Source organism: Podarcis gaigeae, assembly GCF_964106915.1.
Source record: "Podarcis gaigeae genome assembly, chromosome: 9".
Classification (NCBI taxonomy): Eukaryota; Metazoa; Chordata; class Lepidosauria; order Squamata; family Lacertidae; genus Podarcis; species Podarcis gaigeae.
Genome location: NC_139685.1, coordinates 51,911,751 through 51,934,836, shown reverse-complemented (window position 1 = coordinate 51,934,836; position 23,086 = coordinate 51,911,751). Strand labels below are relative to the sequence as shown.

At 43.0% G+C, this 23,086-nt stretch overlaps 1 protein-coding gene across 2 annotated transcripts in view; it reads right to left on the bottom strand.

The window, feature by feature from the left end:
* PDE5A (phosphodiesterase 5A) overlaps positions 1-23,086 on the bottom strand; it is a 119,202-nt gene that overhangs the window by 84,305 nt on the left and 11,811 nt on the right. For both annotated transcript variants that reach the window (XM_083756462.1, XM_083756455.1), the window contains exon 2: positions 846-963. The gene's annotated coding sequence lies outside the window, so the exon portion shown is untranslated. The remainder of the gene's footprint in view (positions 1-845; positions 964-23,086) is intronic.

Sequence of the window (23,086 nt, the reverse complement as noted above, 5' to 3'; positions counted from 1 at the left end):
CACACTCAGTGCCCCCACACTGCTTGCAGAGCCCTAAATCTGCCTCTGCAGGGCTGTTGTGAAGATTAAATGAGAAAACGAAGAACCATGTACACCACCTTGGACAAAAGGTGGAATGTAAATGCAACAAAATAAGGGACGCAGGTGGCGCTGTGGGTTAAACCACAGAGCCTAGGACTTGCCGATCAGAAGGTCGGCGGTTCGAATCCCTGTGACGGGGTGAGCTCCCATTGCTTGGTCCCTGCTCCTGCCAACCTAGCAGTTCGAAAGCACATCAAAGTGCAAGTAGATAAATAGGTACCACTCCAGCGGGAAGGTAAATGGCATTTCCGTGCGCCGCTCTGGTTCGCCAGAAGCAGCTTAGTCATGGTGGCCACATGACCCGGAAGCTGTACGCTGGCTCCCTCAGCCAATAAAGCGCAGCCTCAGAGTCGGCCACGACTGGACCTAATGGTCAGGAGTCCCTTTACCTTTAAATGCAACAAATAAATAAAACCACATGTTTTCTCACCATTTTGTTCCTAATACAGACTGAGCTCCATATCTAGTTATTCTACTTTCTTTAGTCAAACTTTAGTCCTACGGATGTTGCAGGGCTCCAACTCAGCCAGCATGACAGATGATGGGAGCTGTAGCCCAAATCTGGAGGGCCACAAGTTCCCATCTCATACCCTCCAACACGATGCAGCCCATTCTTCAGGCTAGGACTGCTTACACTATCAGACAACTTGTTGATATTCATCCTGATTTGCTTGCACAAAACTTAGGCGGATCAGCTTCACATAATAATTTAAATGGCAAAATGTGTCTTACAGGAGAGAGGAAAACTGCAACCAAACACTTACTTTAGAAACTGAGTTGGCAGCAGTGCAGGCACCGAAAACACTTCTGAGGAGAAATGTAGAAAAATGCTTCCTCTGTAATGGCTGTAGTGCTTGAGATGCCTCTAAATCACTGCAAAACCTAAATGGAAAACAAAAAGAAAGTTTTAAAAGAAAGCTTCTAGAGAGATGAGGACAGCAAAGAAGCAGCCATTGCAAGGAAGACCACAAAACAGGAAATAAGGAAATATAAAGGTAGGACACAGTATGGGAAGAACACTACAGTCTATAAGGGACTTGATGAATGTCGGGAAACTTCCATTGGGTTAGAGTGGAGCAGCCAAGCTTGTTTCTGGGGTTAGCAGGACTGACCAAAGTAAGCCAATTTCATGTCGTATTCATTGTGTTTCAGTTTGTTTCCAAACTCAATGCAAGGAGTTAGCATGGACCTTTCAGGCACCCAACTGGACCAATAGATCTCAGGATTCTCCTTTGTGAACCTGCCTGAGATCTGGGGTTCTGAAGCAATCCAAGAGAAGTGCAGTTGGTGCAAACAGGAGAGAGGGCCTTTCCAGTTGTGGCACCTAAACTATGGGATAGTTTTCAAAGAGGGATTTGTTTGGTCCTTTCCTCTGTATCTAGTTTTGAAACAGGCTTTTAATAATGGCTCATCTCAGCATGAAATATTTAGTAGATCCTTTGACATGAGCCCATATGGTGTCCTGGGAGAAAGCCTTCTCTGTGACAGTCCCCAAAGTGAGCCCAAATGGGAATTCCCTCACCACAGAAGTGGGTCTAGCATCTTCATTGCATAGCAAGGATATCTGGGAATGGGAATGGGAATCTTTGTTGGAGGCTAATTAATTAAAAAGAGAGAGAAGAGTGGAAATGTTAGCATGTTTCAAATCTAATTCTAATCATAATTCCTTCTTACGTTTTGTTCTTTCCCACATCACTTAAAGTCCTATAGACTTCATAGATGGGGTGCTGTGGAATGAGACAGAACTTTGTTCAGATGCCAATGAAAATCAGAGCTGGAGTAGTGCTTCTGGCTATGCTTTGCTGAGTTGCTATAGCTGTGGACAGAAAACAGCTTGTGGTGGTTCTCTGGGCCCAAGGCATGAAGGCAGGTTGTTCATTCCCCTAGTTCCCCGTGGAGGAATTTCCAGATCAAAGCGCATGTGGTAGACTCTGAAAAGATGTGATGGAGTGAGTCTGAGACTCGAGTGCAGCCTTCTCTGGCCTGGTGCCCCTAGATCAGCTGTTCTCTACCTTGGGTCCCTAGGTGTTGTTGGACTGCAACTCCCATCATCTCTGATCACTGGTCCTGCTAGCTAGAGATGATGGGAGTTGTAGTCCAACAAAATCTGGCGACCCAAGGTTGAAAAATCCTGAGCAGATGTTATGGACTGTGTAACTTTCAGAGTGTTAGATCAGGAAAAATATGTGCTTCCTGTGACACTACTCTTATCAGATTGATTTTACGGTGTTTATTTTGTAAATGGCCAATAGGCTGATAAATCAATCAATCAATCAATCAATAGCTAGGATGCATGGTGACTGGAGCTGGGGCTCTTTGGTCACAGCTACTAGAATCAGGGGGATATAGGGTTGGATATGAAAGCTGAGGCTGGCCAGACTGACAATCCTGCGTACCCACGGCTGTAGGCAATTAGCTAAAATCAGGCCAACACTACAGCTGGCATTTGACAAGCAGCATGCTAAACATTAGTAAGCCAGTGGGTCACTTCAGCTTTTGTAGTAAGCATTGCAAGAGTGGCTGCAATTATACATGGTCCTGCTTTCCAGCTGGAGCCGGGCTGGGGAGTGCAGTCAGAAAGACAAAAGTGGCAGGTGACCTGATCTATGCAATGACTAGATGCAGATAGCTTTTGAATATATTGCCAACAAGATTAGCATTAAATCCTCCACTATATGTCAGCCACAAATCTTTTTTTGATCCCATGATCCCAGTTAACATACCACCTTTCTGGATCATATATTGTATCATGGTTCTCCAGCTTAATCAGAGATCTCAGTGAAATTGTGCACCTTTTCCCCGTCATTCCTCCTTTTCTCTCATCAAGAACTTGCTTTCAGATTTGATTTGCACCCTTTTGCAAAGCTCTTACTGCAACAGTCTTGAGTGCTGCAGATTTAAAGGACTGCACAAATTGTTTTGATTAGCTTCTTGCACTAAATACTGCATGTCGGGACTGTGGGCAAGAGATTCACCAGAGACAACAAGCTGAAAAAGGATTTACTGCACTGGAAATGACAAACTGAAGGAGCAACACTGGCTGTTTCTCTTCTGGCTATCAAACAAATCTGAAGTGGTAGGAAATTACATTAGTGACTCTGTGGAGTGGCATCTTGTCACCTGCCAGCAAGTATTAGAAATGTAGAAGGAAGTGTTTGTCAATAATAAACAAAATGGCATTAATCTCTCCAGTAGTTACCACTTGGTAGAGTTTCAGGTGGTTTTACTAGATTATCTGGGGGAATCAAGGCCGCCTGATTTGGGAAGAAGGGAGGAAAGAAAGTAATCTGCAAGTAAAAAGGAAATGCAGACAAAGTATGAAAGCTCTGGAGTAAAGCTCATGTTTCGCATGAATACTGTCCCGGGTGCAGACTCTGGCATCTCCAGATAAAAGGAACAGGTAGCAGGGAAAGACTTTTGTCAGAAACCCTGCAGGACAGATTGAGGTTGAATCCTGACAAGACAGGTGTGGAGGACTCCCTGGTCCTGAATGGGGTAACTGTGACCCTGAAAGACCAGGTACACAGCCTGGGAGTCATTTTAGACTCACAGCTGTCCATGGAGGCACAGGTTAATTCTGTGTCCAGGACGGCTGTCCACCAGCTCCATCTGGTACGCAGGCTGAGACCCTACCTGTCTGCGGACTGTCTCGCCAGAGTGGTGCATGCTCTGCTTATCTCCCGCTTGGACTACTGCAATGCGCTTTACATGGGTAGAGCTTTGAAGGTGACCCGGAAACTGCGATTAATCTAGAATGCGGCAGCTAGACTGGTGACTGGGAGTGGCCGCCAAGACCACATAACACCGGTCCTGAGAGATCTGCATTGGCTACCAGTACATTGCCAAGCACAATTCAAAGTGTTGGTGCTTACCTTTAAAGCCCTAAACAGCCTTGGTCCTGTATACCTGAAGGAGCGTCTCCACCCCCATCGTTCAACCCAGACACTGAGATTCAGCGTCGAGGGCCTTCTGGCAGTTCCCTCATTGCGAGAAGTGAGGTTTCAAGAAACCAGACAAAGGGCCTTCTTGGTAGTGGCGCAGCCCTGTGGAATGCACTCCCATCAGATTTCAAGGAACTAAGCAGCTATCCTATTTTTAAAAAACATCTGAAGGCAGCCCTGTTTAGGGAAGTTTTTAATATTTAATGCTGTATTGTTTTTGACTTAATTGGGAGCTGCCCAGAGTGGCTGGGGAAACTCAGCCAAAGGACGGTGTGTGTGTGTGTGTGTGTGTGTGTGTGTGTGTGTGTGTGTATATAAATAAAATAATTCCAGACATGCATGATTTAGTAGAACCACATAATTGCTGTTCTGCTTTAACCTGAAAGCACCTCATGCTTTCAGACATCTAACCCTCAGTATCTACATGGGCGGGACGCAGGTGGCGCTGTGGGTTAAAGCCTCAGCGCCTAGGACTTGCCGATCGAAAGGTCGGCGGTTCGAATCCCTGCGGCGGGGTGCGCTCCCGCTGCTCGGTCCCAGCGCCTGCCAACCTAGCAGTTCGAAAGCACCTCCGGGTGCAAGTAGATAAATAGGGACTGCTTACCAGCGGGAAGGTAAATGGCGTTTCCGTGTGCGGCTCTGGCTCGCCAGATGCAGCTTTGTCACATGACCCGGAAGTGTCTCCGGACAGCGCTGGCCCCTGGCCTCTTAAGTGAGATGGGCGCACAACCCCAGAGTCTGTCAAGACTGGCCCGTACGGGCAGGGGTACCTTTACCTTTACCTTTATCTACATGGGCAGTCTCCCTTTCCTCAGCTTCAAATATCTGGGAGGAGGACAGTATTCATTGGGGCTGTTGCATGCAGCAAAAAGGGCTAAATACTCTATTGTACTCCCAATCATGATCTCCCCCTGCTGCATTGGGGGCGAGGGCAGCGGGCAGATATAAAAGCACACTATTTGGAAAGGAAAGGGCTAAAGTAACAAGGCTGAAAGCTAGAGTGGAGAGACAGACCACAGAGAGGGGAAAGGCTAGAGCAGTCTAAGAAGCAGCCAGAATAGCAGCGCAATTCCACCGAATTTCTAAAAGTCGGAATTTCTGAGCTTTGAAAAAAAGCTGGTAGGTGGCTAGGGAGAACACAGAAAAGAAATGCTTTGTTCATGACACCATGAAGTTGCTTCGTAAAAAGTGGGCAAACCAAAGCAGGTGTTGCTATTCCACAGTAAATGGCTGGGTGGAAGTAGCCTCAGAGAAGATGGTACTGAGCTAGATGGGCAAATAAACCTGCTGTGGCAGCTTCCTAGGCTAGAACAATGCACACCTGATCCAGAGCTTTCTGTGTGTGCCCTGATGCGCATACAGGATGTGCCCAGTCCAAGGGAGCGTGCCTAATTGAGCTGAATGGAGAATCATCTTTGAGCACACCCAGAGCAGCCTCCTCTGTTTCAGTGAATACGAATCCCTTGCTGGTGAATGGACCCTCTGTGCTCACACAAGCTCTCACAACAAAAAAAGGATTCACTAGATCATTGAATCATGGCCCACTGATTGCGAAGAAGAAGTGCTGGGGAAATTTAAGTTGATCGTGTGCCAATTTCTCCGATGCAAGGAAGCCTCCAAGGGACTACTGGGCAGCTATATGGAATGAATACGGTTTACACAGAAATCAGACAGAGAGGCTGCTGGTGTATGCCTGGGAAAAAAGGCTATAGCTTGGAACTGGCTGTGCTGAGTGAGGGCAGGAAGTAGCTTGCTCTGTTCAGAGTCCCATGCTTGGCAGAAGCAGCCTGCAATGTTCTAAGTTCATTGGAGTCTGGGGCCTTGATTTTTGCCTGGGGACTAGCAATGCCTTTGTTTGCTGTTCCCCCCTACCATTCATTCTCAACATAGGTTTTGTTTGTTGTTGTTTTGTATAAGCAGATTTTTAACTAGGTCGCCTGGGCCACTATTACTTTTCCCTCTGTAGAAAACCAACTTTCAGAGGTTTATCTTGAACAACAGGTAAGCAGGAAAAAAAACCAACTTGGTAAAGAAGCAGACATAATAGCTGTACCACCAAAGGACAAAAATGAAAGACGCAGACAAGCACTAGCACTAATTGAGAAGTTGCTGTTCCATAATAGAGAAACCTCATGGCAAGGGGAACTAAATGTGCATGTGCAATAAATGCATGTATATTCAAGAGAAGGGGGGGGGACCTTATAATGGCCTTTGCCAACCCAAACCCTTCAGATAGTTTGGACTACAGCTTCCATCAGCTCCAGTCAGCATAGTTAGAGAGTACTAGATTGGTTGGCAAAGTCCCATCTGCATTATACATTTGAAGCAGAATCATGCCAGTATAAATCATGCTAGGATTCTTCTCCCACAGAATCCTGGGACTTGTAGTTTGCTAAGGGCACTACTGAGAGGTGTTAGGAAACCCCTATTCCAATCCTAGAGATACAGTTCCCAGAGTTCCTTGGTAAGAGGTATTGGTTGCTAAATTACTCTGGGAACTGTGGCTTTGTGAGAGGAATAGGGTACTCCTAACACCCTCTTAGCAAACTGCAGTTCCCAGGATTATTTGGAGGAAGCCTTGACTGTTTAAAGTGTCAATGCATCGAGTTCTTGTACAGTATAGCCAAAAATCAGCTGAATTGCTTCCAAAATGGTCTTCCAATATTTTGTACAGCTCCACCATAAATGAAGAAAACCAGCTCTAATAGCCTGACATTTCCAACAATGGAAAATACTGGTATGATAAACCCTACAGAGGTTTTACAGAGGTAAAATATCTGCTTACAATATTTTACATATCAGGCTCGTTTTGACATTAAACTAAGTGACAGTCAGTGATACACAATATATATCAGGGGAAGCCATTGTGGCAGCTTTCAGATGTTGTGACTCCAACTAGCATGGCCTGGGATGGCCAGGGATGATGGAAGTTCTACTCTAACAACTGGAGGGTATAACATTGGCCATCCCTGATATAGACAGAGACCTATGTTTGGTCAGGATTATCAAACCATAGATGAAGTCATCAGAATGTCACTGATTTGTTAAAAGCAAACCTTTAATTCCTGACCGCATCACCATTAAATTTTACAAGACTACCATACTCTTATCTGTGAACAAAAATTCCATCCTGCATTAAGTCAGTTTGGGACAAAAGCATTAAACGCCCCCCCCCCAAGGTTCAACAGACTCTGTGTGCTAGTGGAAGCCAACAGAGCGCCCCCCACATCTTCTACTCATCACACCCCCTGTAGCTCCCCAAAACCCACTATGGAGGGTCAGTTTAGTGCATTTCCAGTCAGATTCCCAATAGGGATTATTTCCAAAATCATCAGCAGCCATAAACATCAGGATAAGTATAGGTTCTCAGCAGCTAATAAAAATTCCCATATACTGAGACATCAACACTCCAGTAGCCACACACAAATCCTCCAGAGCAACAGTTTTTCCATACAATCTACTGCAGATATTTGTGAGTGAAGAGGTCACATACATCCCACGATCCATCACTGTTTATGCTCCATGCCCTGGTTTTATTATACAAAATCTTGACCTTCATTGAAGAGGTGAAACAGGAAGCTGACTGTCCTAATACCAATTCAGAGCATGGCCCATCTAGCACAGTATTATCTATACAATATTTCACAGTGAGTCCCCAGGGCTGTGGACAAAGGTTTTTCCCAGCCCTACCTGCATATGCCAGGGACTGAACATGAATCTTTTTGCATGAAAATAATTTGCACTACAACTGAGCTGTAGCCCTTCCCCGGGTAAGAGCTATACCTCTTCTGGGCTACATTGATCTAGTTTGGGGGCGGCAAGATTGCTCAAATGCTGAGGTCCATAGTGGAAACATGAGCAAGGCAGATGCAACTAGGATTATGTGCAAAGGAAAACAAGACAAGCCAGCTTTTAAAAAGGAACTAATTTCTGTGCATGCCATTTTTATCACTCTTGCATGATGATCTATACTTGACAGACAAAAAACACTGTTCCGTGCACGTATTAAAGCCAAAGGATCCCTTCCTGTGCTAAAGTAAGATGTTAACAGCATGGAAAACTGCCCTTTATGAGACCCCCTAAGAAAGCATGTCCTTGAGTTCATTCATCCTATTGTGGAATGGCTGTAGACTCTGAGATCAGTTTGTACTGTACCTACAAAAAAAGCACAAATTCTTTTGCTTTATAGCTAAAGGCAAAAGGCTCCTCAGTTCCGACATTTACTATTAAAACTAGAACATGTTTCTATAAAAAATGTAAACCCTGGCCCCAGAGACTTATAAATTAAACTATAAAAAAGAAATATTTTGATTTATTTATTACTGTGTCCTCTTTTTAACTGTGCAAAGCAATTCATTCTAGTACCCCACACTCAGAAGAAATCTGCCTTCTTTTACTTTGCTTTTACACATCACATTAAGCCACAGTCAATGGCTTACTGTGAACACATACATACATATCTCACAATTTGCTTCTTCCCACTAGTAGACAGAAACAACAAATCATGTTTCTTGGCATGGCATTCTGCCCAAATCTGGAATTATGGTTTGCTTCACTCAAACAAACCATGATTTGTAAGTCAAGAACAAGCATTGACTTGCTGTTCATGGTTTGTTTGTTTGTAGTACAACAAACCATGGATGAAGCTTGGATGGAACTTGTCCCTGTTTGCAATTTTTACAGATTCTTCTGCTTCCTGAGCAAATTTTATAGCCTTCTCCTTTTCAATTTCCATATTTTTTTTTCAAAAAAGAAGACCATCTTATCTTCTTTACCCGAAAGTTTAACATTGCATTCCTGTTCTAATGCCATTGCAACAAAACCCAAGGATCACTGTTGCTTCCATTTACTAGCAAGGAGGAATACTCTACATTTTCCTGATCAACCACTAGCCATGCCTTACTGTGACATGCAAATGCAGCCTCTGAGGTAAATGATCCAGCAGCCAATGACAGGGCTGCGCTAGTAGAAACCATTAGTGGAAACCACCTATCACTGCTGCAGAATGATTGAGAAAACCCTACCTTTACTGGTACCACAGGGGGGTGACAATGGAGGCAGGGGGCTCTTTGGTTAGTACCATGCAAGTCAGCAGTTCCTGGCTGCCTGCCTTTGTTGATGTTAGTAGGCTATGTCAGTGCCAGGGAAAGCTAGCCAAACAGTCCTTCCAGCAGTGACGTCTGAGGCACCCTTGTGCCACTTGATCAACTGCTGCTTGATCATTCTAGTGTGTTATTATAGCTAAGCTCATCCTACTGTGTACGATACGGAATACCACCTTGCTTATGAAGTTTATGATTGCGCAGGGAAAGTGCCTCTGATTAATTGGAGCAATTCAACTTAATTAAACAGCTGACTTCTTGTAGTCATTTGCTCTCCAACCCTGTCTGGCTAGCTAATCTCACAGCTTGTGAAATGAACTTCGTGAAAATGAAATGTAGCAGATGCAAGGTTGGACCTCAACCGTGAGACATACTTTACAACTGGCTGGCTGTGTTTCTGGCAACTGGCAAAGGTCCTTCCGATACAGCTTGTTAGACTCAAGTGCCCCATGATTATTATGCACTGAGAGTAGGCCTCTCTCTGCTGAGTTGTCAGGAGATCATCACCACAAACTAGTGACATAAATTCTTCTCAGGGCTCTGTGATAAGAACAAGGGAAGAATATCACTCCCAGCCCCAGTTGGCTTGAGGGCTAAACCTAACATTGGAAGATGGCCTCCGTGCTGTTCACTCTATATTTCAAAGCTCTATGACCCAGGGCAACCATTCTTAACACTGAACATACCACCACAGACTAAAGTGTTTGCTTGTGTAATGAAATACAAAGATGTCAGCAGGGGTTTAAGGATCCTTCTTGTTTCTTGGGAAATGATGGGTTTTTAAAAAGTGAAGACATTTCCCTTATATATATATATATATTTAAAGCACTGGATTAAAATAAAATAAAAAGCACATTGGATTATTTAATGTAAACAGTGAGAAAACCAGACACCTTGTCTAAAAATAATAATAATATGTACAGTGTGCTTGGTTTATTTTAAAGTAACAAAAATAAGTTGAAAATGCACAGTGGTTTATACAAGCTAAATTATGACATAAAACAGATTATAATTTGTGCCAAAAGAAGAACATGCAGACCATTCTGTAATTAAAAGCAGAGGGCTGAGACTGTTAAGAGCTATGTGGACTGTAGAAAGTCATGAAAAAGAAGAATGCTTGCTATGTTTTTTATGTCAAAGTCGGGGCACTATGGTTACACACAATCATATTGCATTAAAAAAATATGGTTTAAGTTACATTATGAAGGAGAATTCGTACTCTGAAATGTCAGTACAAATAAAAGGAAACATTGTTCAGGCGGGCATTGCTCTTGAACATTGCTTAATGTCTGCTGGTGATTGATCAGAAGCAGCAGTCATGTATCTTCCAGACTTAAGATTGTTTACTGTATATGTTTAATAATCAATGGGTGGTGGCTAAATTCTGCTTGGTTTGACTGCACACAGCCAAAGCTTAGTGTAGGGCTATTTGAAAGCCCTTTTATAAACATCCCTGTGCTGCTCTCTAAATCATGGGTTTTCAGAGGATTCAAAGAGCAGTGTGGGCCTCAAAACTGGAGGTTTAAAGACCAGTGTTGGGGTGTTTGCAAAAGGGCTTTCAAACAGTCCAACACTGCACTTTGTAGTCCAGACCATTGGTAAGGTAAAGGTAAAGGTACCCCTGCCCGTACGGGCCAGTCTTGACAGACTCTGGGGTTGTGCGCCCATCTCACTTAAGAGGCCAGGGGCCAGCGCTGTCCGGAGACACTTCCGGGTCACGTGGCCAGCGTGACAAAGCTGCATCTGGCGAGCCAGAGCCGCACACGGAAACGCCGTTTACCTTCCCGCTGGTAAGCGGTCCCTATTTATCTACTTGCACCCGGAAGTGCTTTCGAACTGCTAGGTTGGCAGGCGCTGGGACCGAGCAGCGGGAGCGCACCCCGCCGCAGGGATTCGAACCGCCGACCTTTCGATCGGCAAGTCCTAGGCGCTGAGGCTTTAACCCACAGCGCCACCTGCGTCCCAACTCCAGACCATTGGTGCTTCAAAGCAAAATGTCAATTGGGAGAGATGGGGAGATAAGGATCTGTGCCAATTATTACATTTGCTAATTCCAAAAAGGGGGTTTTAAGGTGAAATCAGTTCATTTCCTTAGCCACTTCTGATCAATTTTTTCTCATAATATATGAGTGAAATCAATTTGAACTAGTAGAGTGGAGGTATAGCTTTAAAAAGAGCTGTGGAGGAAGCAATAGATACACGCAAGAATTTTGCACCAGTCAGTACAGATCCTGTGATGGTTTAGGAATTTCTCTCAGTACCGTATTCTAATGTGAAGACTCAATTGCACAGTCAGATTCTGAGTTCCATGTCCCGTTACATCTTAAAGAATCTAAATGTGGTGATTCATTATAATAACCTTAAGGAATTGTAGTCTTAGATGAGGTGCAGTCAGATGTGCTCCATGACATGTGCAGAAGTTACAAAGGAACAGTAGCTTATGATGTATAAAATGGAATCACACTCCTAAAAGCTGCTGACAAAGAAGTCAGAGGGTGCAGCAGGAGACATTTGAGGACCAAGCTCTAAGTCAGAGTTTTGCCACTTTAAAGTCTTGGGCAGAGCTAGGGGAACCAGCAGGAGTTGCATCACTATTCAACTGAGCTCAGACAAATCAGGAAGCAACTTTCTTGGCTTCCTGGAATTTGCACTGGGAGCTGTCCCTGGTACTGCCCTGCATGACCTAATATGGAACCTTGTACCCACAGGAGATCTGATGAAAGGTGTTCCCCTTTGACTTCAATGAAAAATGTTACTGTGACTTGATTGGAGGAGAAGCCCACTTATGCAGTAGCTTGAGCATGCTTTCTCATGTGTGTATTGGGCTACCTGTGTTACTAGATCTGGGAGACATCTATCAATCTACAGTGGTACCTCGGGTTACAGACGCTTCAGGTTACAGACTCCACTAACCCAGAAATAGTACCTCGGGTTAAGAACTTTGCTTCAGGATGAGAACAGAAATCATGCGGCGGTGGCACGGCCGCAGCAGGAGGAGGCCCCATTAGTTAAAGTGGTACCTCAGGTTAAAAACAGTTTCAGGTTAAGAACGGACCTCCAGAACAAATTATGTTTTTAACCCGAGGTACCACTGTATCTATCTATCTATTTATTTCACTATTTTAATTATCTACTTTAACAAAGTCTTCAGTTCATGCAGTGAACAGAACTGAGTTCGCCTCAACTACTATGTACAACAATACTGGACAAATAAAAGAGAGAGAGAAGGGACTATTAGTCTATAAAGGCATCTTTCTTTTATGTTATATCAGGGGGCAGCAAGGTTTACTTTGCCTGGGCCGGTTCACTCCAGCGGGGATCCCTCCGTGGGCCAGATCGCTCACATGCATGAGCGCGCACAGCCACGATTTCCGGCGTCCGCATCTGCGCAGTCGTGATTTCTGGCACCACGGAAACGAGTCCCCACGCTGCACTGCACCACTTTAGCACAGCATGCAGGGACTCTCCGAGTGGGTGGCTTGATTTGGGGGCAGCTCGTGGGCTAGTTAAACGACCCCGTGGGCCACTTGTGGCCCATGGGCCTTAGGTTGCCTACCCCTGCGTTACATCCTTCAAATAACTTAGATCACGATGGCTACTTCTGTGAGATTCGTGACAGTGGTCTATCCGTGGGGCATATGAAATTGCTACAGTTTTGTGAAGTAGAGTAGGAGGACTAGCAGATGGGACTAAACACTGACAAAGTGTGTCATCATCATTTTCTTCCAGTGCTGGAGTCTGAAATGTGTCACAAAGTGGTTTGATGTAAGGCACATTTTCTGCAACTTTAAGAACCTCTCTTTATGCTGTGATCATTATGTGATTTACTTTTGAAATCTGTTGTAATGCAGGATGAAAAGATAATATGAGCCAAAGTTGCATAGCTGTAGGTAGGTAGGAAGATACAGTAGATGTTGTTTAATATGGGTTCAGTCTCCTGCAGTAATTTATTGTACTTCCTTGAATATACCCAAAAACCTCTTAACCACCACTTGGTTGTGGCCAATGAATTCTGGGGTGTGCCCCGCCCAACTGAGCAAATTGCTAAGCAATCTTTGAAAGTTGTCCCTCCCGCTAATTGAAGAGGGGTACGTTCCAAAAGCTGGGAGTGGGGGCACAAGTGAATTTCCAGTTACAAGCTCCCATTCTTCGGGGAACATCAACTCATTATTGGCAAGCAATCGATTTGGCAAAAGATGATAATCCAGCACCAATTATCAACATGTTCATGGAAAAATTCTGTGGGAAAGTGGAGCAATAATAAATGTACAAAGCTGCCTACTCTAATGGGGGTAAAATCATATTCCTTCCATGTTCCTTTCACCTTGCATCCCATGTTTCTTTCTTTGGATCTCCAGTGTTGCTTCTTGGATGTTCTTCACAGTAGTTTGCATTTTAAACATTTACCCTGCCAACCTGCCCTGGAAGAACCCCTAGAGCAACTGTGGCTGCAATCCTATATACATTTTGGTGGAATGTAGGTAGTCCTACTAAACTAAATGAGTCCTACTTCTGAGTAGGCATGTTGCACTACACACGCCTATTTGGCAGGGCAAAACTAATTCTGGGGTTAGCAAACTGGTATGATGCTCTTTGTTTCCCTTTCTGAACATAAATTCACATTTCTATTGAATTATCAACTTTGTGTGTTTTGTTTGGAACTATATAAATAGATGATATGAAAGAGAGAGAGAGAGAGAGAGAGAGAGAGAGAGAGAGAGAGAGAAAGAAAATCCATGGAAGAAATTTAAGATTTATTTACAAAAATATTGTAATTTGGTTGAATGTTAAGAAGGATGCTTGATCATAAATAATTGGCCACCACCAAATTAGACTGGTATTTGATGATAAGTGAGATTAAGGAAAACATAAACCTTTTGGAGAATTGCTAGATTGTACTTAAATGAGTGCATATAAGATTGTAAACAAGATGATAATTTGTTTGAAAAAACTTTTTAACGATGTAAGTGGGAGCAGGAGACGTGAGGAAGTCCAAAGAAGTTATCAAATTTTGTTATGATATAAGTAATGTTGTTTATTATCTGTGTATCTCTTTTATAAAAAAAACACCCTAATAAATATTTACATAAGATTTAAAAAAAAAAGAAAGAAAGAAAATCCATGCTATCTGCCAGCATCAGGAACATGGCCATCTGGTAAATACAGGAAAACTACACTGCCCACTTTTTTTACTCAATCTGTCATAACTTAAGTTATTAACTGATTGCTTTTTTCATACATTTCACTAACTGAAATCCAGAACACTCCTTTGTTAAGAAGTGTATACATACTTTTTAAGTTAGAAGTTGATAATAGATTCATTATCTGCTTCCTTTCTATAGTCCTAGGACCATAAAAAGCTGCCTTATGTATAGGTATACCATCTACCTCAGTAATGTCTGAACTGACAGGCAGAAACATTTCAGGGTTTCAGGCAGAAGTATTTCCCAGTCCCACCTGGCAGTGCTACAGATTGAACCTGAGACCTTCTGCTTGCAAGGTAGATATTCTACCATAGAGCTACCGTCTTTCACTAGTCTCAATGATGAATTTAATATGTTGAATTTGCAGACAAATTCAACAGGTATAGGGCAGGTTTTTTAAAAAAATAATAATAAGTGGTTTGTTCTCCCCCCCCCCCCAAAAAAAAATATTTTCACATCCTCCACAGGTAGAAATTCCTGGAACAACAGTGTAACACATTATATAGACAAGTGATCATAAAGACAGAGGTATTTTTAAAAGAAAAGATTTTCTCTCTCTCTTGTAGTAAGGCTGCAGTTCTTCTTTCAGCTAGACACCCAACCCAAGCTACACTGAATGCAGGCAAGATTGATCAGCTAGTATTTCCTTCATCACACTGCACACCAGTGAAATTATGAAAAGTTAATGGTGCTTTTAGGGATGCGGGTGGCGCTGTGGGTTAAATCACAGAGCCTAGGACTTGCTGATCAGAAGATCAGTGGTTCGAATCCCTGTGACGGGGTGAGCTCCCATTGCTCAGTCCCTGCTCCTGCCAACCTAGCGGTTTGAAAGCACATCAAAGTGCAAGTAGATAAATAGGTACCGCTCTGGCAGGAAGGTAAATGGCGTTTCCATGCACTGCTCTGGTTCACCAGAAAGCGGCTTAGTCATGCTGGCCACATGACCCGGAAGCTGTAAGCCAGCTCCCTCGGCCAATAAAGCGAGATGAGCACCGCAACCCCAGAGTCGGCCACGACTGGACCTAATGGTCAGGGGTCCCTTTACCTTTACTTTAATGGTGCTTTTATTCAGCACTATGAGCTTTCACTGTTGCCCTGCACAATTACTAATGGATTGCAAAGAAGTGTGAAATGGATGTTGCCAGCATGAAATGGAGGTGCCGGTACTGCATTCTCTTGAGTACCCTCACACAAAATTACCACCTGTTTCATCAAAAACCGGCTTCACTACACAGATCTGCCTCATGGGCCCTATTCTGGGCATCAGAGCTGAGGTGGGTGGATGGCAACCCAAAACAATGCTTTCTTGGTAGTGGCCCCAAACTTTGGAACACACTCTCTGGCACCAACTTCAGTGGGGAGGAGTGTTTGGGAGGGGGAAAGGCAAATACCTTTTCCACTTTTGCTCAGGCTTTTTATATTTTTGGTTCAATATATCATTTTAACCTGACTATTTTTGTTTTGCTGGCAGTAGTTTGTGCTGTGCTTTATGTTGTCCTTATATAGACAGTATGGGTATTTTACGATTTTTATTTTTTAAATAAAAAGTACTTGTCAGCAGTTCTGAGAGACAGTCACTAGAAGTGGCAGGATACAAACTCGCTCTACATATCAATAATGTTCCAATCTATTTTTTGTGATTTACGTAACACGGCTTCAAAGGCACCTTCTGTTTCAACTTTTATGCGCCTGCTGAAAACTCTTTGATCCCTTCAGGCTTATACAGGTAATTAAGATCACAGTTTTCCATAATAGCTGATTTCAATTTTGTATATGGCTTTTATTGTATGGCTCTATGTATAAATGTTTTTACACACACACACACACACAGAGAGAGAGAGAGAGAGAGAGAGAGAGAGAGAGATACTTTGGTTCTTGAAAGGCTTAGTTGTCAAACAAATCGGTTCCCGAATGCCGCAAACCCAGAAGTCAAACATTTAAAACATTTGACAAAATGCAACATTGTGGGCTAATTAAAGCAATCAAAATATACAACTCATGTATAACCCACTTTTTTATAAACAACCCGAAAACAGAAAACTTCAGGGTATCCATCATTATCACCTCTACTTGCCTGATGACATGAGAACACCAAAGACAGTTCTTTTGAACATTAGCAGCTGACTAGATAGGAGCAACTCCAGAAAGAAATCACTTGAGGAACCAAGCGGGTGGAGTCTAGCACTGTTTAGAATGTAGTAGAATTTCTTAAACTCACACACACACCTTGAGCCAAGTGAAAACTGAGATTCTGCTCTATATCCCAAAAGCTGCACTTATTTTCCTTGCCCAGGACAGCACAATAGACACCTCTTTCCCACATCTTTTGAGCCTGGTTCCCTCATGTTATTAGAATGAATTAGCCCCTTGTTTCAGGGCGTCTATGAGTCTACATGGTATGCTCATTATTCCATCAATACACTTGCCCTCAGACAATATGAAGCCTTTATCTTTAATCCAAATACACCATTTATCTTCATTTACTTTGGTTAATTCTATAAACAGAACAGAATAATTTTGGATTCCCTGCCATCATAGACTGGTTAGTCTCTTAAGGGGCCTCAGCATAAGAGCCAAACTATTTACATAGAAGATCCTTAAAGGCCTGTCTCTACAAGTGTCTGTTCTTGTGCTACGATCTTCATCTGTGACCTTCCTCCAGGATCCACTGACACCAGAGCTTTGGCATGTGGTTGCAGGGAAGCGGATTTCTCAGTTTTGGCATTTTGTGTATGCTATTTACTTGTTTTACTGTGTTTTGAAATTCTGTAAGCTGCTCTGGGAATTCCATTCCCCTGCCCCCAGTGATGGGGTATAATCAACCCCTAAAAATTAATAAAACTAACACAATATTACATCTTCTGAAATATATTTCTCTTCTCAAAATGATATTTCCCAACCCGTGCAAATTATTCACTGTTGTGACTATTTCCTTCCTGAAATTATTCATCATGGAGAAGAATGCATATAGACACAATATGAGGGCCTCTATCAAGGGGCCATAAAGAAGACTGATCGCCGAAGAATTGATGCTTTTGAATTCTGGTGCTGGAGGAGACTCTTGTCTTGAGAGTCCCATGGACTGCAAGAAGATCAAACCTATCCATTCTGATGGAAATCAGCCCTGAGTATTCATTGGAAGGACAGATCCTGAAGCTGAGGCTCCAATACTTTGGCCACCTCATGAGAAGAGAAGACTCCCTGGAAAAGACCCTGATGTTGGGAAAGATGGAGGGCACAAGGAGAAGGGGACAACAGAGGACGAGATGGTTGGATAGTGTTCTCGAAGCTACCAGCATGAGTTTGACTAAACTGCGGGAGGCAGTGGAAGACAGGAGTGCCTGGCGTGCTCTGGTCCATGGGGTCACAAAGAGTCAGACACGACTAAACGACTAAACAACAACAACATCAAGGGTTAGGAATCTCTTTCAGCCTGAGGGCGACACTCACTTCTGGACAGTCTTGAAGAGGTCACATGCCAGTGGCAACAATGGGCAGGGCAATGAATTCGAAGTTTACCTTTGTACAGTAGACTAACTTTACATGTACTCACACACCCATGTCTATCTTCTATCTAGGCATGTAGGAAGCATTATCAGTGTGCAAATACACATTCCAGCCAGGCAAAAGAAACTTCCAAGGAGGGCATGAAACAGAGCTGGTGAGTGTTGTGGCCTCAGAAGAGGGGATGAGGCTGGGGAAGCGAGAGAGTCCTGGGCAAAGAGGAGGCTGTGGAAGGCCAATTTGCAGCAAGGAGTAGGAGTTAGTGACACAGTTTGGCAATGAGTGGTTTGAAGAGAAGGATAATTGTAATCTACTTAACTCACTGTACATGTCCTGCCATTGTCTCCTGGGATGCAGAAGTTAAAGTCACCAATGGCAGAATTTTGCTGTCATTAACCAGAGTAGAAGATACACAAAGCTGAGCCAGGACACAATGAAGTGAAGTTTACATGCAGAAACCCCATTAAAATGAATAGTGCTGCACAGGAATGCCTGGACAAGCCCAGTTGTCGTTCCAAAACCAAATTCAATCAAGATTGAAAAGTTCCACACATACAGTTGGACAAGGATTAATTCTTCCAATGAAATTGTTCATTACCTGAGCTGAACAACTTGCTACTGAATGACTACACAGGAGTTAATCATTGCTAATATATCCTATTGTTCATGAGCTATAGCAATGCCAGCTGCAACAAATTATTATAAATAAAAGAAGATGGAAGTTGAAGTCTGTGATTAATAGTTCAGTGAATATATTATAGTGAGTAAGTATATCCACAAGGTATTATTTCAGCACGACATTCTTAGTCTGGGATACTGAAATAATGGCACACATATAAAAGCTAAATACCAGCCTTTACTGATGTCCCAAATCTCAGTAGCATTGCTTAATTAAATGATTCAGATGTATGGCAAAATGGCCAAAAACTTCCATCACTGTGTTATATACCCTTCACAATGACTGTGGGTGCCAAGATCTTGGTCCTGAAGTTCATCTTCCTACCATCTGCAAAATAAATGCTCCTTTGAATCACTGAGATGTGCTTTAATGCTTTACAGCTGTTATAAATCTAATAGCTCCAATCTAAATGGAGCTATTTTGCTCTTGTTTATAACCTATCAACAAAATATGTTCTCGTGTAGTTTCAAAGAAACAATGACATTAAACAAGGAGAATTAACAACCTTGCATTTTTACAGCCTTCTAAGTGAATGTTTTCTTAGCAGGAGAAGATTTGTTATGTTTATCAGGCTGAGTTGGAGCCCTTTTAATCATAAAAAGGTGTAGCCAACAAAGAAATCTACTTCCTTCTTGTGCAGTGCACATTAATAGCAACATCCAGTTGGACAGAACTCACTACCATTCCCCGTTACGGATTCTGCACATATACATAAATGTCACATGATAAATCTAAGCCAACACCTATAAATGCATTGTGTGATGATGGCAAACACATTTGCAGGCATGTGCAGAAAGCAATGTTATTACCATCATGGAAAGGGGAGAGTGTGGGAGAGTTAACTGTCCCTTCTCCCTTCTGAATGTCCCCATTGCCATTCCTGCAGCAGCAGCACCCATGTTGGGGGCTGAATATGTAAAGTGGGAAGCCTGCTGGACTTGAGTAGGCTCCTGGGCAATTATGGACCCTGAACCTCAAGGGGAGACCAAGTCATCAGGTCAACTCTGTGCACTCACGCTTATGTGTGTGCAGTGCCTAGAAAGAATGGCTCAGAGTGGTTTTCCCCTTGCCCCACTCCTTTTCAAGGGGAAACCCGCTATTTAGTGATAGATCAGAACAAATGGCAATCTGGGGGAAACCTGAATTGTTGTTTGCTCCAACTGAGTGCTAAAGAGCAGTTTTCCCCAAGGGGAAAGCAGCGGGACAAGAGGAAGTGTGGATAAGCTCTTAGACATGTTATAGCCAAAGGGAAAGGGAAAGTCGCTAAGTGAAGAGAATAGGTGCCTAGAGATGTTGTAGAATCTTCATATTTGGAAGTGTTAAAAAAATCACGGATCAAATCTGTAATGTGGAGGAAATCCAGTCTGCATTTTATGTGTTCCAGTTCACCAGAGTCTGGAGGATTTCCAGTCCAGGCCTTGAGGCAGCTGAGAACGTAAGATTTCTGTCAAGCTTTTCTCATGCCTAATGTGCGTTTGAGTTTGTTCTAAATAAAGTGTCTTGGTTACTATCTGTCATGTGAAGAGTATATCTTACTGTTGAGGATCCTTCAAATAAATGATCACTTGCTTTAGGGGGGAGGAATTTCTCTAGGTTAGACCTGCACTATGTGCACCCCACAAACTGCACATTATACATCAGGTTATGCGCAGGAGACTATCAGACCATGCTTGATATAAAATAATGTCATTCATCTGGACCTCTAGGAATAATGCTGGATAAAATGTAAATGAACGAATGAATGAATAAATAAATAAATAAGAGAATTTATTTCAACCAAGAGTTAAGCTAGCAGTGGATTTAGCCCCATTTCATTGACATTTACTCACTATGCTCTTTAGAAAATAGGAATGCCTTAAAGGCCCTGTATACCTGAAGGAGCATCTCTGTCCCCATTGTTCAGTCCAGGTCTAGCTCCCAGGGTCTTCTGGTAGGTCCCTCATTGTGACAAGTAAAATTACAGGGAACCAGGCAGTGGACCTTCTTGGTAGTTGCACCCGCCCTATGGAACACCCTCTCATCAAATGTCAAAGAGATAAAAAATTATACAACCTTCTGTAGACATCTGAATGCAGCCCTGTATCAGGAAGTTTTTAATGTGTGATGTTTCATTCTGTTGTTCTGGTGGTGGTGGTGTTTTTGTATACCGTGGTGGAAGCCACCCAGAGTGGCTGGAGCAACCCAGTCAGATGGGCGGGATACAAAAAAAAAAAATTATTATTATTATTATTATTATTATTATTATTATTATTATTAGGACTAAGGCTCCACCTAGTAATCCAACATTTTTTTCTGAGAGTAGGTAGCCACACACCCCTAAAAAGATCAGTGTGGAAAATGATATAGTCCTCTCTTGTTCTTTTGTCCATAGCATTTTGTAATGAGGCACATAGTGGCACTAAAAATGAGGGTTCTCATTTAGAAATAATGGTTGACAACTGTCGAAGTTCCTATTAATTTAGTCTTTGGTGTTGCACATTCATCCTTCACTCCTCTTCCACATTCACATGGCTGGAGGAGGAATAATTAAAAGTGCCTTCACACTGATTGTCTTGTGATCTGAGCATAAGAGCATGTCATAACAGAGGAACTCAAGAGAACAGCTGTGCACCCTGCTTTCTGTACTCTTTCACTGTCTGTGTATGATAAGCAACATCTAAAAGAGCATTTGCATTAAGGCTGTAAGAGAAAATTGCATTAGCTGTTATTACTTTCATCTTTTTGTTCTTTCTACCAGGTACATTAGAAATAAGAAAGGGCTTCCTGTTCCTTTTATGCTTGCATAATCCTATTTCAGTGATATGGAGCTGAATAAAATATGATACCTTCATAAAACCAGATAAAGGCCAAATGCACAAGGCCAAGTGCAATCTTGACTGAATCTCACTGAATTTAAAAGACTATAACCTCGCTTGAAATCATCTCCCCTGCCTCTCTATCCAAAGACAGGAAATGCTCAGGCCAATGCCAAAAGCTATTTTATTATGCCAAAAAGACAAATTCCCCGTCTGGAACAAATGCATAAAGTAAATTATTTTATCCAAAGCAAGGCATCTCATTATTTTTAGTGGGACAAAAAGCATATTTTGAAAGAATAACATTGTTTCCCCAAGACACCTCTAAATGCTTATGTCAGGGAACTGCCATCAGTGCCGGAGGGGGAGAGCAGGCTCCAGAGGGATTCCAGAGAGCGTCCCAGGATGGGGAGAGGCAACCCATCTTCTGGGGAAGAGAATCAGCGTAGCACCAGTGGAGAAGGGGGGCAGATGGGGGAATCGGCGAGGCGGTCCCATGACTCCTTGCCGGGGACCAGCGGGGAGAGTAAGGGTCCTCCACTGCCCACACCCTCCTTGCGCAGAAGGCTTCCGCGCAGGGAGAGTAGGAGGAGACTAGGCGTCAAAGAGCTTCTTTGCTGGAAGAAGTTCAAGAAACGCCCACTGACGGATTCTGCCAGCGATTGAGACAGCCACGGGTGAGTGGCTGTCTGGACAGAAAAGGTTCACTCAGGCAACCCAGCCAGGTGTTGGCACCGGCTTACGCACAAGCAACCCCTAGAACCATTACAGCTTAGTACAGTTTTCCCTGAGTCACACACTTGTTTTCTAAGAACTGGTCTGGAGCCAGTTGAAATTGTCCCCATTTGAAATCTCGGCTTATGAATGTTCTTGCCAGATGGCCACAACTCAAAACAACCCACTGTCCCTCTGTCTCCCATCAGTAGAAGAGCAAGGATGGTAACGTAGGCCTAGCATAACAGGTCCATTGCACAGATCTCTAAGGCAATGTATGCATTGTGATTCAGTGCTCTTATTACTTGTACAAAGCATCGTGAATGTTTAAATGTTGTCCACATTTGAGCATCATTTAGCTGTTAATCCGCTTCCACCTTGCCCCCATTCAAAGTAGACTGGAGCAGTCCACCCGTGCATAGGTGGAACAGCTTTGGTATTTTCCGTTCATATCAGTAGACATCATTACTTTTGTGTTTGTCTCTGCTAGCTTTGGATAGACATGAATTAGAAAGAAAAGCCATCTTTAAATTTATTTTATTCTATTCTGCATGACACGCAGCAGAAGAAGCAAGGATGTTTGCATGGTTGTGTACCCTCCAATCTTGGTACCACCAATAAAGTGGAGAGGGTTTTCAGTCTGGTGTGATTAAAGCTTTGTTGATCCATGAACCAATTAAGTTGATTAATGCTCCAGTCCAAAGGTCACTTCCTGATGAGCCAACCCATTGAATACAATGGGACTGGCTTCTGAGTAAACATGCACAAGATCACATGTTTAAATGTTTGCAATTAAAAAGATGGTAGTCTTTTTTAAAAAAAATGGATGACACACTGTAAATATTTTAGCTAAACAGCTGCTTTTTATCACAGATTTTCTACACAAAGACTCTTGTCTGAAATATTAAATCTGTAAGGTTTTTCCCACTCAGAGAAAAATCTGTGGAAAGCCATCCATTATCCAGAAGCTTGCTTTTTATAGTGCAAAAAGGGGGAGAGGGGAGATGCAGATGGACAACTGTTTACATCTTCTCATCATTTGCAGAGGTTATTTAGCAGTCACTGC